We start from the raw sequence: 19,035 nt of genomic DNA, 5'->3' as shown, positions 1-19,035 counted from the left end.
GGAACACAGGTGTCTCCAGCTGTATGGGCACCTGGGCACCAGCATGCACCAACAGGGGAAGGAAGTAGAGGGAAAGGAGGAGTGTGGGCCTAGCTGGGGGACAGGATTTGAGTTAGTTACTGCCCTCATTTGCCTGTAGGCTGGCCCTTCCTTACAGTTCAGCCTGCTGCAGTCCAGCTGTACCTGTTTTGAAATCACCCTGACAGGCTAAGATCAGGAAACCTTATCAGTTGAGAAAGGGAGTTTACCAGATGCCTCCCCTCTACCAGCTGCTGCCCCTGCAGGCCCATGGTGCCAACATCTTGGGAACGGGGCACCCATTACACAGACTCTTCCACCCCGTCCTTCCAGTTGCTCAGGCCCTGAGAGATCTCTGATTCTTGTCTTTATCTGACACTTACCCCACCAGCAAATCCTTTCCACCCTGTCTTCAGAATAGCTCCCCCATCCAGCCACTTCTCAGCACAGCCCTGGTCCAGGCTGTAAGCACTGTGTCTCACCCGTGTCTCTTCAGCGTCTACTCTCTGGCCCCCTACTTCACACCACACAGCAGCCAGAATGGTCTTATAAAAGCACAAGCAGGGCTGGGTGCAGTGGCTCACACCGGTAATCCCAAAACTTTGGGAGGCCAAGGCGGGAGGATCGCTTGAGCCCAGGAGTTCAAGACAAGCCTGGGCAGCATAGCGAAACCCTGTCTCTACAAAAAATAAAAAAAATTAACCGGGTGTGGTGGCACGTGCCTGTAGTCCCAGCTACTGAAGGGGCTGAGGTGGGAGGATCACTTGAGCCCAGGAGGTTGAGGCTGCAGTGACTCGTGATTATACCACTGTTCTCCCGCCTGGGTGACAGAGTGAGAACTTGTCTCAAAATAGATAAATAAATAAAAACGTAAGTAGGCCACATCCATTCCCTACTCAAAACCCCACAGGGGCTCCCCACCTCTCTGATCAAAGCTAGAGTCCTCCCAGTGTCCTGTAAGTTCTGCTCCACGGGCCTTCTGTCTGCAGCAGTGTCTGGCCTCATCTGCTCCTCTTTTCTCCCATCTCCCTGTGACTCTGGGGATTGCGATTCTCTGGGGACTTCTCTGGGGACTGTGATTTGATGACATCTTTCAAAATGAAACACTCCGGCCAGGGGGTAGTGGCTCATGCCTATAATCCCAGAACTTTGGGAGGCTGAGGTGGGCAGATCACTTGAGGTCAGGAGTTCAAGACCAACCTGGCCAACATGGCAAAACCCCGTCTCCACTAAAAGTACAAAAATTAGCCAGACATGGTGAGGCACACCTGTAATCCCAGCTACTTGGGAGGCTGAGGCAGAAGAATCGCTGGTATCTGGGAGGAGGAAGTTGCAGTGAGCTGAGATTCCACCACTGCACTCCAGCCTGAGTGACAGAGAGAGATTCCATGTCAAAAAAAGAAAGGAAAAAAAAAAAAAGAAGGAAAGAAAACAGAACAAAACAAAAAAAACCGAAATGAAACATTCCATACTATTTGACCCAAGAAGCTGATATCTACAGATTTATTGTATGGATATACTTTTCTGTTTTTTATTGTTGTTGTTGTTGTTGTTTGTTTTGTGATAATAAAAAATCGGGAGCAAAGTGTCTATCAGTAAAGGCTCTGGTTAAATAAAGATCGTGGAGCTTCCACATGGTAGGAATCCCACACACCTGTTACAAAGAACGAGGCAGGTCCACGTATGCCAATGTAGACCAGGCCCTGACATGTACTGTTCAGTGGAAAAAAGCAAGGCAGGAGAATGGCCACGCGTCTCCACACCCATTCAGCGAGGACTTGCTGAGCAGCCCCTGTCACAGCACTCGCCGGTGCTGGGGATTCAGCGGTGGACAAGGCCTGGCTCCATGGAGCTGACCATTGCAGCAAGACAGGCCAGAGACTGATAAACAGCGATCACTTAAAACTCACTGAATTTATACACGTAGAAAAGGGGAGGAGACTGTGATTTCCTTTTTCTCTTTCCTCCTTTCTTTCTCTTCTCTTCTCTCTCTTCTCTTCTCTTTTCTCTTCTCCCCTTCTCTCTTTCTCTCTCCCTCCCCTCCTTCCTTCCTTTCTTCCTTCCTTCCTCTCTTTTCTTTCTTTTTCCTTCCTTCTTTCTTTCTTTCTTTCTTTCTTTCTTTCTTTCTTTCTTTCTTTCTTTCTTTCTTTCTTTCTTTCTTTCTTTCTCCATCTTTCTTTCTTTTCTTTCTCTCTCTCTTCCTTCCTTCCTTCCCTCCTTCCTTCTTTTTTCTTTCTTTTTTTTCCACAGGATCTCACTGTGTTGCCCAGGCTGGAGTACAGTGGCACAATCATAGCTCACTGCAGCCTCGACCTCCTGGGCTCAGGTGGTCCTCCCACCTCAGCCTCCTGAGTAGCTGAGACTACAAGCACACAGCACCATGCCTGACGAAGACTTCGTTTCTTATAAAGGGTTACAGCCTGCAAGGTGGCTGTCCCACAGGCTGGGAAGTGTGCCTTTGGCCAAGAACAAAGACAGGCACTTCGAAGAAAGAGGGTTTGAGGTAGGAGTTTTATACTGAATGGGTTGGCTAAGTATACATATTCAACAGATTACAAGAAAAACTATGAATATTCATGAGGTAGTCATGACACATGCATATTCAACAAATATGCATGTAACATACGACCTATGTTGGCCAGGTGCAGTAGCTCATGCCTGCAATCCCAGCCCTTTGGGAGGCCAAGGCGGGCAGATCACTTGAGGCCAGGAATTTAGGACCAGCCTGGCCAACATGGCTAAACCCGTCTCTACTAAAAATTAGCCAGACATAGTGGCACACCTGTAGTCCCAGCTGCTTGGGAGGCTGAGGCATGAGAATCGCTTGAACCTGGGAGGCAGAGGTCGCAATGAGCTGAGATAAAGTCACTACACTCCAACCTGGGAGACAGAATGAGACTCTGTCTTCAACAAACAAACAACCAATGTTCACCTTGGAGTGGAGACTTAGCATTTAAATGTTATTACAATTAGGTCCTATATATCAAAAGGTATTTTCAAGACAGGAAGGCAACCTGTGTGCAACCTCTGTAAACCAGCGAGGACCAGTCCATGTTCTTCTTACCAGGAGAAAGTGGCTGAAATCAGTCTCTTGTGCAGTCAAAGCTGTAGTTGTGGCTGGTGGAACAGAGGCTGAAGGTCAGTTATTCAGCATCTGCAGGAACTTCCAAATGTTTCAACGTTGCTTATCCTGAGACCAGTGCTTGCTTATCTGCTAGAGAAAAAGAAAAGCCTCGTGGCAGTTAGAACGTAAGCTATTCTTTAAGTGTAGAGGTGAGTGACTTACCCCTTGTCTGGAATGACCTTAGTCCTATTTATAATTTGGTATCTTACTTCCACGAAAGGTCCGTTCTGTGAGTGTCATGACCTCTATTTTAACACGAATGCTGGTCAGTGTCTGAACTATAAAAGGTGAAGAGGTATAAAGAGGCATGTCTGACCTCCCATCCTTTCACGGCCAGGAACTCAAGTTTTAAGGTTTTTCTGGGGTCCCCTTGCCCAAGAGGGAGTCTGTTCAGTCACTGGGGGGACTTTGGATTTTTTTTTTTTTTTTTTTTTTGAGAGACAGAGTCTTGCTCTGTCACCCAGGCTGGAGTGCAGTAGCGTGATCTCAGCTCACTGCAACCTCTGCCTCCCGGGTTCAAGCCATCCTCCCACATCAGCCTCCAAAACAGCTGGTACTACAGGCTAGCTCCACCACGCCCAGCTAATTTTTGTATTTTTAGTAGAGGTGAGGTTTGGCCATGTTGGCCAGGCTGGTCTCGAACTCCTGGCCTTAAGTGATCTGCCCGCCTCGAACTCCCAACGTGCTGGGATTACAGGCATGAGCCACCACGCCCAGCCAGAATTTTAAGTTTACAGCAGTTACCTTACCATAAAGCCTGGGGCTGCGGTCTGGAGTCGGGTAGGAAGCCTCAGACTGGGAGGACAGAGGAAGAGGGCGCAGGCAGCCCAGGAAGGCCCCTCGGAGGAGGTTGTATTTGAGGAGAGAACTCCAGCAGGAGAGTCAGAGGCTGGAGCCTGTAGGGACATTCTAGGCAGAGGTACAGCAAGTCGTGAGATAAGCCATGGGGTGTCAGTGGGGGCCGGGGAGGCCAGTGCAGCTGCAAGGGGTCGGGGTGGGGGAGAGCCGTGGGAATGAGGCCGGGGCAGACGACTGGTCCAGATTACGCAGGGCTTTGTCGCCACGGTAGGATGTAGAATGACATCCGAAGAATGATGGGAAGCCCCTGGAGGGCAGCGGTTGTGCTGTAGTCTGTGTCACATTTCTGAAGGACCCATCAGGATGCTGAGTGAGGAATAGACTTGGGGAAGGGTCACCCACGAACCTGTTCTCCGCGGCTGTCTCTGGGAAGGGGCTCTGGGCATCGGTGCGGGAGGGAAACTCACCTTTCCCCGTATATCCTTTTCTGCCGTTGAAGAAATTCTCTAAATATGTAAGTATGTGTGTGAATGTTTAATGTTGCTAAACAAAATGAATTAAAAGCAAGAAGAACGTGACCTATGATTAAGGCGGAGGCAAGCGGTGTGGCCCATTCCGTCCAGCCACAGCCCTTTCTTCTGTTGAGCTGTTGAGTGTATGGAACCCAAATAGACATAAAAATAGACATAAAAAAGAAAAAGGGACCAGGTGCTGTGGCTCACACCTATATCCCAGCACTTTGGGAGGCTGAGGTGGGAGAATCATTTGAGCCCATGAGTTTGAGACCAGCCTGGGCAACACAGCAAGAACCCTGTCTCTACAAAATAAAAATTAAAAAACTGGGCGTGATGGCATGTGCCTGCAGTCACAGTTACTTGGGAGGTGGAGGCAGGAGGATCACTAGAGCCCGGAGGTAGAGGCTGCAGTGAGCTACAATTGCACCACTGCACTCCAGACTAGGCTACTGACTGTCTCAAAAAATTAAAATTAAAATTAAAAATTAAAAAAAGAAAAAATTTTAAAAAGCAAACTTTTGTTTGTTTTTTGATAGAGTCACTCTGTCACCAGGCTGGAATGCAACGGTGCGATCTCGGCTCACTGCAACCTCCACCTCCTGGGTTTAAGTGATTTTCCTGCCTCAGCCTCCTGAATAGCTGAGATTACAGGCGGCCGCCACCACGCCCGGGTAATTTTTGTATTTTTAGAAGAGACAGGGTTTCACGATGTTGACCAGGCTGGTCTTTAACTCCTGACCTCAGGTGACCCACCTGCCTCGGTCTCCCAAAGTGCTGGGATTACAGGTGTGAGCCATCGCGCCTAGCTGAGAGAACACATTTTTTTTAAAAAAGGGAAAAGGGTATAGTTACTGGCCACAGGGCAATTGGATCTCCGAGCCACACCCCCACCCACTCTTGGCATTATCCAGCGCCTGAGATTTTGCCAGTCACATGGATATCAAATAGCGCCTCCATGCTGTTTTAGTGCCCTCTCATTTTTCTGATTTCTAATGAGCTGCCCATCTCTCAGCAGAACGCAGGCTTCCTTGCTCATGATCATTGCGCTGGACTCGTGTCTCAGCAATGGCTCTTAATTGCAGCAACAGAGACCAACTCTGGCTCATTTAGGGATTTAATGATAAGATATTGAGTAGCTCAGAGATGTGCCAGGAAGGCTGGAAAACCAGGCTTCTAGAATCAAGGAAGCTGCACAGCCAGGGCCACATTAAAAGTCATGCCATTAGCTCAGTCCAGGGAGTACGTGGGAGTCCCCCCACCACCGCACACTAGGACCTAGAGCCACATTCTGTTTGCCACCGCTACTGCCACTGCCAGAAATAATTTTCCACTTTTCCTCCTTTGTGCCATTAGCCTCAGATTCAGAATTTGGGGCAGGTGCACCTGATTGGCTAAACGCAGGCATCAGGGATGCTTGGAAAATAAGGTCCCTGCATCAGTAGTTTCTCTAGTGGGAGATGGGCTCTGCCTCCTCACAAGGCTCATACGTGGCCAGTTCCCTAAACACAGAAGTGGTTCAGAAGCCAGGAAACCAAAAGATGGCCCGTGTCCCCTCAGGGCCCTTCAGAGGTCAGAACAACTTACACCACTTCCATTTTTTGTTTCCCAGTATATGAAAAAAATGATGCAATACCAAAACTGTGAGATTTATGTATTTGTGTGCTCATTTGGGGTGACCAAAACCATGCTGTCGGCTGGGTGCAGTGGCTCATGCCTGTAATCCCAGCACTCTGGGAGGCCAAGGTGGGTGGATCACCTGAGGTCAGCAGTTCGAGACCAGCCTAGCCAAGATGGCAAAATCCCGTCTCTACCAAAAATACAAAAATTAGCCCCGGCGTGGTGGCTCACACCTGTAATCTCAGCTACTCGAGAGGCTGAGGCAGGAGAAATGCTTGAACCTGGGAGGCAGAGGTTGCAGTGATCGCGCCACTGCACTCCAGCCTGGGCAGTGCACTTCAGAGCGGGACTCGGTCTAAAAAAAAAAAATACAAACAACCAAAACCAACCAACCAAACAAACAAAAACAAAACACACACACACACACACACACACACACAAAAGCCAAAACAAAAACAAAAACCGTGCTGTCTTTACAATAACAGAGCAACATTTTTAATGTGAAATAAGTAATGTATTGTTCACGAAATAATTTTAGGATGTTATTTGTTTGGTTTTTGACAGAATTCATCACAGTATAGAGCCAGAAATAGGCCACAGGTTTAAAGTTGGGTGCTGTCAAGATAGCCCTGTGACTGTATGTTTACCTTCATTCAGTATTCATGACAGAAGAGTGATTATGAGGCCGGGGCCAGATGGCCCAGGACTGCGATTCAGCGTTGCTGTGAGTACAGGACTTGTCCTTGGTCAGCGACCCCTCCTAGCACAAGCAGCCTGATCTCTCCGCCAGCCCAGAGCTGCACTGGATGTCGTGCAGACACTGAATGCCAAAGAGGTCAATTACAGCACAGCACCCTCCTGCTTAGAGAAAACACTCCTGTTTTCAATGCCTGAGGCTTGGGAATGGTTTAAGCACCTCTTTCAATGCCTGAGGCTTGGGAATGGTTTAAGCACCTCGCTCCTCCCCAGTCCCAGGGATGGGCACTTAGAAGCCTGAGCACGTTAAATCATTTATTTACACCCATGATTCCAGCTACCCTCACGGAGACCCTGGAGGTCTCCAGGCAGTTTGAATCCCTGTGCTACCTTATCTGCTCTTGCTTGGTCAGAATCAAGGTGCTGAATGGTTTCCCATTATTATTTCTCTAATTTAAAAAAATTACATTATAATGCATGAATATAGCCTTTTAAAAAAAACCCAACGGTACAGAAGTAAAATGTGAAATGCCAGTTCGCTTCTTCCTTCCCACATGAAACCACTATTTTGTTTATGTCCATATATGTACATATACAAATATTTGACTTAAAAATGAATAAGTGAGGCCGAGTGTAGTGCCTCATGCTTATAATCCTAGCACTTTGGGAGGCCAAGGCAGGCAGATCACTTGAGGCCAGGAGTTTGAGACTAGCCTGGCCAATATAATAAAACCCTGTCTCTACTAAAAATACAAAAAATTAGCTAGTGTGGTGGTGCGCACCTGTAATCCCAGCTACTTGGGAGTCTGAGGCAGGAGAATTGCTTGAACCCAGGAGGCAGAGGTTGTAGTAAGCTGAGATCGGGCCATTGCACTCCAGCCTGGGCGACAGACCAAGACTCCGTCTCAAAAAAAAAACAAAAAACCAAAAAACATAAATGGGGCTGGGCCCGGTGGCTCGCGCCTGTAATCCCAGCACTCTGGGAGGCTGAGGCAGGTGGATCACCTGAGGTCAGGAGTTCGGACCAGCCTGGCCAACATGATGAAACTCCATCTCTACTAAAAGTACAAAAATGAGCCAGGCGTGGTGGCAGGTGTCTATACTCCCAGCTACTCGTGAGGCTGAGGCAGGAGAATCACTTGAACCCAGGAGGCAGAGGTTGCAGTGGACCGAGATGGCACCACTGCACTCCAGCCTGGGTGACAGAGCAAGACTCCATCGCAAAAAATAAATAAATAAATAAATAAAAAATGCGTAAATGGAATCATACTCTATATATTTTTGTGAAATTTTATTTTTCACCTTATAATGTGCTTTCGTAATCTTTTTATGGCAGCCTGTACCAATCTAGAGTCTTTCTAATGGCTACGTGGTACTTTGTTTTAGGACTGTCCTATAATTTATGTAACCATTTAGGATTAATTTACATAGTTTATAGTTCTTTTGGTATAACAAACAGTGCCTCTGCAAATTTGTCTATTATCTATCTATCTATCTATCTATCTATCTATCTATCTATTTATCATCTATCTATATCTTTCTAGCTAGCTAGCTATCTGAACAGGTGTGAGTATTTTGGTTAGACGAATCTTTAGATCCATAATTTATGTAATTTCTAGGTCAAAGAGATGTGCCTTGAAATTATTGATAGATATTTACATATTACCTTCCGGATAGTGTTTGATAATTTACATTTCCACCAGCTGTACACGGCATAACCCCTTCCCCTGCACCTTCTCCAACATTGAATGTTTGTATCTTTAATATTTTTGCTAATTATGGGTAAAGATGGGTAAAAATGATGAAATCTTGTCATTTTAGATTACATTTGGAGGATTCTTTCTTTTTTTTTTTTTTTTTTTTTTTTTTTGAGACGGAGTCTCGCTCTGTCGCCCAGGCTGGAGTGCAGTGGCGCAATCTCGGCTCACTGCAAGCTCCGCCTCCCGGGTTCACGCCATTCTCCTGCCTCAGCCTCCCGAGTAGCTGGGACTACAGGCGCCCGCCCCTGCGCCCGGCTAATTTTTTCTATTTTTAGTAGAGACGGGGTTTCACCATGGTCTCGATCTCCTGACCTTGTGATCCGCCCACCTCGGCCTCCCAAAGTGCTGGGATTACAGGCGTGAGCCACCACGCCCGGCCGAGGATTCTTTCTACTTAAGTGATCTAGGTCCATTTCAAACCACTGTGGGAAAGGATGGACCATTCAGTAAATTATGTTGGGATAGCTGACTATCCACTGGGAAGAATTACAGCCAGGTAACAAGAATAAAAGGCAGGTGCATTCGAGATAAAAAATGGTTTTAAAAATTATAAATGTTATGTAGATATCGTGTAATTTTAAAAGTCTTATAAATAAGGAGGTTTTTTTCCTAGTATGACATAACGTAGAAGTCATCAAAAAATGATCAGACATTTGAGCACATAAAAAGAGAAAACTTATGAAAAACATTACAATCGGCCGGGCGCGGTGGCTCACGCCTGTAATCCCAGCACTTTGGTAGGCTAAGGCAGGTGGATCACGAGGTCAGGAGATTGAGACCATCCTGGCTAACACGGTGAAACCCTGTCTCTACTAAAAATACAAAAAATTAGCCGGGCGTGGTGGTGGGCGCCTGTAGTCCCAGCTACTCCAGAGGCTGAGGCAGGAGAATGGTGTGAACCCGGGAGGCAGAGCTTGCAGTGAGTGGAGATCGTGCCACTGCACTCCAGCCTGAGTGACAGAGTGAGACTCCATCTCAAAAAAAAAAAAAAGAAAAAAGAAAAACATTACAATCAACAAAGTAAAAGGCCACTATGCTTCTATTTACATACCTGATATGGGGTTTGTCAGCCAATATTCAAAGAACTCCTGTAAGTCAAATAAGAACAAAGCAAGTATTGGGAGAAACACAAATGACTCTACACAATATGCAAATATTGTCTATCTCATTTTTAATCTGGGAGATTAATATGAAAATAATACAGAGTATGATGGTTAAGTTTATGTGTTGGCTTGGCCAAGCCACAGTGCCCAGATATTTGGTGAAACATGATTCTGGGTGTTTCTGTGACGGTGTTTTTGGATGAGACTGACATTTAAATTGGTGGACTCTGAGAAAAGCAGATTGCCCTCCAAAACGTGGGGGCCTCTTCCAGTCACTGAAGTCCTGAACAGCACAAAAGGCTGACCTCCACATGCAAAAGAGAATTCTCCTACACACTGGATTCAGACTTTGTCTGTAGCAGTGGGTCTTCCTGGCTCACCATTAGGCTCTCTTTAGACTCAAACCATAACTTCTTCCTGAGCCTCGAGTCAGCCAGCTTCCTCCATCAGATTTTGGGGTCATCAAGAGTTCATAATCACATGAGCCAATTCCTTAAATAAATCTCTTTATACACACACGCAGACATGCACACACACACACACAAACACACACAGACACACAGAAACACACACACATGTACATAGAGACACACACATAGACACACACCTCCCACCTCAGTCTCCTGTATATCTGGGACTACAAGTGCATGCCACCATGCCTGGCTAAATAGGAGGTTGAGTGTGGTGGCTCATTCTTGTAATTACAGTACTTTGGGAGGCTGAGATGGCAGGATCAGTTGAGCCTAAGAGTTTGAGATCAGCCTATGCAACATAGTGACATCCTGTCTCTACAAAAAGTTTAAAAATTAGCCAGGCGCGGTGGCATGGATGAAGCTCAGTGACATTGTGCTGAACGAAGAAAGTCAGCTAGCCAGGTGCAGTGGCTCATGCCTGTAATCCCAGCACTTTGGGAGGCCAAGGTGAGCATATCACCTGAGGTAAGGAGTTTGAGACCAGCCTGGCCAACATAGTGAAACCCTGTCTCTGCTAAAAATACAAAAATTAGCCTGGCATGATGGCACATGCCTATAATCCCAGTTACTCGGGAGGCTGAGGCAGAATTGCTTGAACCTGGGAGGCAGAGGTTGCAGTGAGCTGAGATCACACCATTGCACTCCAGCCTGGGCATTGCAGTGAGATTCTGTCTCAAAATAAATAAATAAATAAATGAATAAATAAATGCCAGCTCAAAAGGTTACACACTGTAGGATTCTGTTTATGTGACATTCTTTTTTTTTTTTTTTTTTTTCATTAAACTTTTTTAATGGGTCTCAAAATTCTGTGACACATTTTTGGTCAAGTTGTTTCCATTAAAAAGCACTGATTTTAAACACTAATAAATTAAAACTGCCACACGCAAAAAAGAAAACCAAAGTGGTCCACATAATATTATCCTTTCCTCGAACTGAAAGTTTTACGATGCATTGTTATCATTAACCAGTCTTTTAATACTAAACTTAAATGGCCAACTGAAACAGTTCTAAGACCATTCTTCCAGCACTGATTAATACCAGGGTGGCAGGTACTAGGGATAATATTCATTTAGCCTTCTGAGCTTTCTGGGGAGACTTGGTGACCTTGCCAGCTCCAGCTGCCTTCTTGTCCACTGCTTTGATGACACCCACAACAACTGTCTGTCTCATATCACGAACAGCAAAGCAACCCAGAGGTGGATAGTCTGAGAAGCTCTTAATACACATGGGCTTACCAAGCACCATATCAATGATGGCAACATCACCAGATTTCAAGAATTTAGGGCCATCTTCCAGCTTTTTACCAGAATAGCGATCAATCTTTCCCTTCAGCTCAGCAAACTTGCATGCAATGTGAGCCATGTGGCAATCCAGTACAGGGGCATAGCCAGCACTGACTTGGCCTGGATGGTTCAGGATAGATCACCTGAGCAGTGAATCCAGCTGCTTCCATTGTTACCATGACGAACATCCTTGACAGACATGTTCTTGACATGGAAGCCCACATTGTCCCCAGAAAAAGCTTCACTCAAAGCTTCATGGTGCATTTCGACAGATTTTACTTCAGTTGTAGAGTTGACTGGAGCAAAGGCAACCACCATACCAGGTTTGAGAACAACAGTCTCCACTCGGCCATCAGGAACAGTACCAACACCACCAATTTTGTAGACATCCTGGAGAAGCAGGCTTGTCAGTTGGACGAGTTGGTGGTAAGATGCAGTCCAGAGCCTCAGGCAGCGTGGTTCCACTGGCATTGCCATCCTTACGGGTGACTTTCCATCCCTTGAACCAAGGCACGTTAGCAGTTGGCTCCAGCATGTTGTCACCATTCCAACCAGAAATTGGCACAAATGCTACTGTGTCGGGATTGTAGCCAATTTTCTTAATGTACTGCTGACTTCCTTAACAATTTCCTCATATCTCTTCTGGCTGTGGGGTGGCTCAATGAAATCCATCTTGTTAACACCAATGATTAGTTGTTTCACAGCCAGTGTGTAAGCCAGAAGGGCATGCTCTTGGGTCTGCCGATTCTTGGAGACACCAGCTTCAAATTCACCAACACCAGCAGCAACAACCAAGACAGCAGAGTGAGCCTGAGATGTCCCTGTAATCATGTTTTCGATGAAGCCTCTGTGTCCTGGGGCGTCAATGATAGTCATGCAGTACTTGCTGGCCTCAAATTTCCACAAGGAGATGTCAATGGTGATACCACGTTCACGCTCAACTTTCAGTTTATCCAAGACCCAGGCATACTTGAAGGAGCCCTTTCCCATCTCAGCAGCCTCCTTCTCAAATTTTTTAATGCTTCTTTTGTTGATGCCACCACATTTGTAGATCAGATGGCCAGTAGGGGCGGACTTGCCCAAATCTACTTGTCCACTGACGACAATGTTGATATGAGTCTTCACCTTTCCCATTTTGGCTTTTAGGGGCAGTTTTCACGACACCTGTGTTCTGGTGGCAAACCTGTTGCGAAAAGCTATGTGACATTCTTGAGAAGATAAAACCCTAGTGATAGCACATCTGTGTTTCATAGTGGCTAGGGGTGAAAGGAAGGTGTGACTATCATTGGTCTTTATCTTGATTTTGTTGCTGGTTACGGGAATCTGTCTGTCTGTTTGATTCACAGAACTGTACACATTTCCTGAAAATGTTCATTTTATTGTGTGATCATTTTAAAAATTAAAAAAAGAATCGAATCTCTAAAAAAAGAAAGGACTGGGCATGGTGGCTCATGTCTGTAATCCCAGCACTTTGGGAGGTTGAGGCAGGCAGATTGCTTTAGCCCAGGAGTTCAAGACCAGCCTGGATAACGTGGTGAAATCCCATCTCTACTAAAAATACAAAAGTTAGCCAGGCATGGTGGTGCATGCCTGTAATCACAGCTACTCAGGAGGCTGAGGCAGGAAAATCACTTGAACACAGGAGGTGGAGGTTGTAGTGAGCCGAGATCACGCCACTGCACTCCCGACTGGGCAACAGAGTGACTCCGTCTCAAAAGAAAAAAAAAAAAAAAGAAAAGAAAAGAAAGAATGAATGAATGAATGACATCTGGGTTTCTGGTGTGGGCAGACTGTGGGTGGTGTTGCCGTTTATGGAGGTGGAGTAGGCTGGGTGGTGGGGCCAGATTAGGGGGAGGAAGTAAGGAGTTAGGTTTGGTCTTGAAAGTCTAGAAGTTGAGACGTCTCTGTATACAGGTGGATACACAAGAGTCTGGTGCTGGCGATGGAAATGTGGGAGTCACGGATGTTTACAGCCATTGTGATGGATTAGAATGCGTGCAGAGAGGAGAGAGAAAACGAGCAAAGGTGGGCGGGGTCCGAGCCTGAGGAACACCTGCCTTCAGTGCCAGTTGGGAGGGGGAGTTGGGAGGGGAAGGAGGGAGAGCCAGCATCAGTCCTCGGAGCTTCCCTCCCTGCCTGGTCTGTGGCCTCCAAGATCTTTTTGTGGATGAGGGAGACAGCTTTCAGAGAACAGCTGTAGGGGCAGGGAGGGACCGCAAAATAAGAACGAGGGACGAGGAAGAACGTCTTCAGAACGCCAGCAGGTCTCGTCAACTGCCTGTCTTGGGTTCTGAGCAAAAGTATGGGCTGTGCTTACTGCAGAATCACACTTCCTCATGCTCCTTCCCCTTCCCTCCTGACCTCTGAGCCCTCCTCCACCTCAGCTGCTGCAGAGGTCACAGGCCGGAAACCTAGAAGGCAGTCCGCAACCCTCAGGCCTGATTCACTTTCCCCACACAAATACTTAAACGTTTTCAATTTGTTATCAGTTTAAAAAAAAATGTAAGATTTCAAAAACAGCAATAACAACTGGATTTTCAGCTTGGAAAATTGGAAAGTATGACAGAGCTGCCCCTACAGCCCCACGCGGTGACAGAAGGTGAAATGAACCATTGCACTGTCCAGTTGCCACCCTTTCCACCACGCCCTGCAGATCTCCAGCACCAAGATAAAAGCTGGTTGCCATGTAGCATTTGTTTGCACATGGTTTCTACACTTTTATGTAACCTGGGTTATCATCCAGCAGTCACAGCCTCTGCAGAGCAGCCCAGCAGAAGCAGAGACCCGCTTGGCTGAAGGAAACTTAGCAAGATTTATATTAGGTACACAAACACTACAAGCCAGGAGGTGAGGTGACACCGGCTTTTAAAAACATTATTGAGGCTTCATTGACACACCATAAAATGCACCCGTTGTAAGGAGAGAGTTCAATAAGTCTTGACTTCTTGTGTGACCCCCACTGCAATCAAGTAATCTAACATTTCCATCACCTGAAAATGTCCCTCTGATATCTTCCCAGGCAACACCCTCCTCTCTCCCATCCGCAGCCCCTGGCAACTACTGGTCTGCTTTTTGTCAGAGGCCACACTGAATCAAAAGAAAGTTAGCTGGAAAAGCTGTAAGCAGAAGGGTTCACTGCAGAGTGAACAAGCAGACCAGCAAACGTGGGCTAGGGAAGCAGTCTGCTGGCCTGCACTGGCTGGGGATGCCTGGCAGTGTTCCTGCAAGTCATTGGATTGTTCACCAGAGGACTCACAAACAAGGAGTTATTTTTATGGAGGTTTTAAGAGAGCATTCTAGACTGTTAAAAAAAAAAAAAGATGAGAGTAATGCTCTAAGCATAGAGAACCACTGGAAATTATCAAAGCTAGGCTCACGCCTTTCACGCCAGCACTTTGGGAGGCCAAGGTGGGAGGATCGCTTGAGCCCAGGAGTTCGAGACCAGTCTGGGCCACATAGCAAGACCCCATCTCTACAAATTGTTTTTTTATTAGCCAGGCATGGTGGCATGTACCTATAGTTTCAGCCAGCTACTTGGGAGGCTGAGGTGGGAGGATTGCTTGAGCCTGAGAAGTTGAGGCTGCAGTGAGCCATGATCACGTAACTGCACTCCAGCCTGGGTGACAGAGCCAGACTCTGTCACAGAAAAAAAAAAAAGGAAAAGAAAAGAAAAGAAAGAAAGAAAAAAGAAAGGGAGGGGAGGGAAAAGGGAATCATCTAATTGTGTGCATTAATTGTAAGTAGTAAATTGGGCATCCAGGACCACATATCCCCATCCTCATGTGGGCATTGTGTGTGTTCAAGTGATTCCACAGGCACAAGGACTGGGTAGCTCTCCTGTGCCCAAGAACACTGAACAGAGACAAGTACTTTTCCATAGGATAACATTGCTCATGGTCCACATCCTACTCTTTCAGCCCTCTCTTGTTTTCATGGCATCCAAGAGCCCATAATAAGTATGAGATTTTTTTTGTTTTTGTTTTTGATTTTTTGAAACAGAGTCTCGCTCTGTTGCCCAGGCTGGAAGGCAGTGGCATGATCTCGGCTCACTGCAACCTCCATCTCCTGGATTCAGGCAATTCTCCTGCCTCAGCCTCCCGAGTAGCTGGGATTACAGGCGTGTGCCCCCACACTCAGCTCATTTTTGTATTTTTAGTAGAGACAGGGTTTTGCCATGTTGGCCAGGCTGGTCTCGATCTCCTGACCTCAGGTGATCTGCTCAAGTATGGGAATTTTTATTAATAAAAGTGCAGGCTTGCAATTGAGATTGTCCGTCAGATGAACATTTTATCTTAAAAATATCCCATCTAGCATTTTTTTTTTTTTTTTTTTGTCTTGGAAAGCTATGTTCGTGCAGCCCCAGCCAGTCAGCTCTCAAAAGCCTCCTTCTGAATGAGGAAAGTCCAGACATCTTGGTGCTAGAGCTAGTGTCTAGAACAATAAGACATCTGAGTTCAGCCTTAACAGATAAGGCAAACGCTAACATCACATAGCTTCTATAAGGCAAATAGGCAGAGTTTAGAAACCCCAGGACGTTAAAATATTTTAACACGAGAGAAGATGTCATTGGGTATGTTCTAGTAGCATATAGGCTGATCTACTGTGTTCACCTGTAAGTTAGAGGGTATCTGGCCAATAGTGAGTCAACATTTACTACAGTGACTTTGGAGGTTGGTGGTCCCACCTCAACAGGGTCAAGGACGCAGGCCCTTTACATCCTGCTGCTCTGCTGTCCTTAGCTTGTTTGTCTTCTTCCTCAAGTTTGTAACCTCGTGGCCCCAACATGGCTGCTGTAGCTCCAAGTATCACATTCTTCCATAGAAAGTTCCAGATCAGAAGTGGGAGAGCAGCTCCTTACGCATCTATTTTTTTTTTTTTTTATGAGATAGAGGAAAATCTGTCCCAGAGGCCCCCAGCAGACTTCTTTCTTTTTGTTGGCTGGAACTGGGTCGCATTTCCATCTTGAGACCAATCACCAGTAAAGGGGGTCGAGAGCATCATGATTAGTGCCAATCGTGATTTGACCCCTGAGACTGGGGGATCTGCAACAGGGGATGATTGATTGGGTTATCTCACTGTACTCTTCTTTTAATTTTAATTTTTTTTGAGAAAGGGTCTCACTTTTTCACTCAGGCTGGAGTGCAGTGACCTGATCATGGTTCACTGCAGCCTCAACCTCCCAAGGTTCAGGTGATGCTCCTACCTCAGCTGAGACTACAGGTATGTGCCACCACACCCAGCTAATTTTTGTATTTTTAGTAGAGACAGGGTTTAGCCATGTTGCCCAAGCTGCTCTGGAACTCCTGGGCTCAAGTTACCTACCTGCCTCAGACTCCCAAAATGCTGGCATTACAGGCACGAGCCACCACATCTAGCCACTATATTCTTCTAAATCCACTGAAAGCACCCTCTCCTTAAAAAATATTTCTGTATCCCATTTCCTCTTTTGCAACATTTTCTCTCTGCTAGTTCCACCCTGGCTCCCATGGGAAGTGAGCTTTGCACTTCCCCACTTCTACCAGTGTTGATCAGCTTTCTTCTTTTTATGGAGACGGAGTTTCTCTCTTGTTGCCCAGGCTGGAGTGCAGTGCTGCAATCTCAGCTCACTGTAACCTTGCAACCTCACAACCTCAGCTTCCCAGGTTCAAGCGATTCTCCTGCCTCAGCCTCCCGAGTAGCTGGGACTACGGGGACATGCCACCATGACCGGCAAATTTTTGTATTTTTAGTAGAGACGGGGTTTCACCATGTTGGCCAGGCTGGTCTGGAGCTCCTGACCTCAGGTGATCTGCCCACCTCAGCCTTCCAAAGTGCTGGGATTACAGGCGTGAGCCACCTCACCCAGTCACGTTGATCAGCTTTCATTCCTTCTATCCCATCTTTTCTCTGGAATGTGATCCCAGCATCCTTTTCCCAGAACACAGGCTGCTGCTTTGATAGTTTGATTTGCCTCCGTATGAATGGCTTTTCAGAACTGGCCTCAGAGGAAAGTCAGAAGGCTTCCCACAGATGTTAACGAAGTTTTGGGAACCGCAACCATCAGTATCTCTTGGGGACTTTTTACTGTTGTTTTCTAAATCAGAAGAGTCATGTCCTCAGAGAGGAAGGTCAAAAGTTGAGCACCTTCTCACACTGTAACCCCGCAATAAAAACCTCTATCTCCCACTTGCAACTCCCAGGAACAGTGGCCTCACTTTTCTTCCAGGTGTCTTTCAGCTTTTTTCGATGCTCTGCTTCCTTTTTTTGGAAGAGTCCTGCAACTAATTTTGTAGACTCCCAGGCTTCTTGCTCTGCCTGTCTGGTCTTTGCCTCCCTTCTGACGTAGGGCAGATGAGCCCTAAATTGGGGCTTAGCCTGGGAAGTTTCTTGGCTTTGCCCAGGAAATAATTTATTTATTTATTTAATTTTTAAATTTTTATTTTATTTTTTTGAGATGGTGAGTCACTCTGTCACCCAGACTGGAGGGCAGTGGTGTAATTTTGGCTCACTACAACCTCTGCCTCCTGGGTTCAAGCAATTCTCCTGCCTCAGCCTACTGAGTAGCTGGGATTACAGGTGCGGGCCACTACGCCTGGCTAAATTTTGTATTTTTTGGTAGATACTGGGTTTCACCATGTTGCCCAGGCTGGTCTCGAACTCCTGATCACAAATGCTCTGCCTGCCTCAGCCTCCTAAAGTGCTGGGATTACAGGTGTGAGCCACTGCACCCAGCTCACCCAGGAAAGAATTTAAAGGCTACCCAGTGGTAGAAGAAAATGGCTTTATGGAAGCGGTGGTGTTATAGTTCCGGCAGTGTGACAGCTCCATGATTGCCCTTGCAGAGCAGGGCTACCCCATAGCCATGTGCTAAGAGTAGCAGCTTAGGGCAGTTTTGCATTCATATTTATATCTATTTTTAATTACATGCAGATTAAGGGGCGGTTAATGCCCAAAGTTTTAGAAAAAGGGTGGTAATTACCAGGTGTTACCATGACAATGGTAAACTGTCAGGGGACACTGGTGGACGTGTTCTATAGGAAGCCGCTTAAGCCCCATCCCTGTTTCCCTGTTTTAGCTAGTCCTCAATTTGGTCCAGTGTCTGAGCCCCACCTCCAAAGTCAAGTCCAGCCTCCTGCCTCCCTTCCACCTCCCCCGGCCCTGACCAGGTCTATGTCTGTCCCCTCCCACTGAACCCAGTTGAAGCCGACTGACGGATCCTGTTTTGTAGCACAGCTTCCCATGCCCCACCAGGCACATTCACAGCCTGAAAGGCCACTTACTGCACTCTCCAGTGGATACATGTTTAACTCCGGAAAAAGCACTGGCATCCTGTCTCCCAGTGGGGAGTTCCTGCTCTGCCTCCTGCCTGCCACTGCCACTGGTTTACTGAGTAGTCTGAGCTTAATGGGCTCAACCCTGCAATGGTCTTACTGCCTTCCCTGGGATGGACTGAACCATCTTTGTCAGTTTCTTAGGTGGCTTCCAAAGGTTTCTGGTTACTCTTGGTGATTTTTTCTTTTCTTTTCTTTTTCTTTTCCTTTCTTCCTGTCTCTCCTTTCTTTCTGTCTCTCCTTTCTGTCTTTCTTTCCTTCCCTCCCTCCCTCCCTCCCTCCCTCCCTCCCTCCCTTCCTCCCTTCCTTCCTTCCTTCTCTTTCCTTTGTTTTTTTGT

The 19,035-nt window shown here is 46.6% G+C and overlaps 1 pseudogene; it reads right to left on the bottom strand.

Moving 5' to 3' along the window:
- Positions 1-11,036: 11,036 nt before the first annotated feature.
- On the bottom strand, positions 11,037-12,600 carry LOC102124153 (putative elongation factor 1-alpha-like 3; annotated as a pseudogene).
- Between the last annotated feature and the right edge of the window lie 6,435 nt (positions 12,601-19,035).

The sequence above is a fragment of the Macaca fascicularis genome, chromosome 19 (assembly GCF_037993035.2).
Source record: "Macaca fascicularis isolate 582-1 chromosome 19, T2T-MFA8v1.1".
NCBI classification, from domain to species: Eukaryota; Metazoa; Chordata; class Mammalia; order Primates; family Cercopithecidae; genus Macaca; species Macaca fascicularis.
Note: the sequence above shows the minus strand (reverse complement) of the source record. Positions and strands in the feature narration are given on the sequence as shown.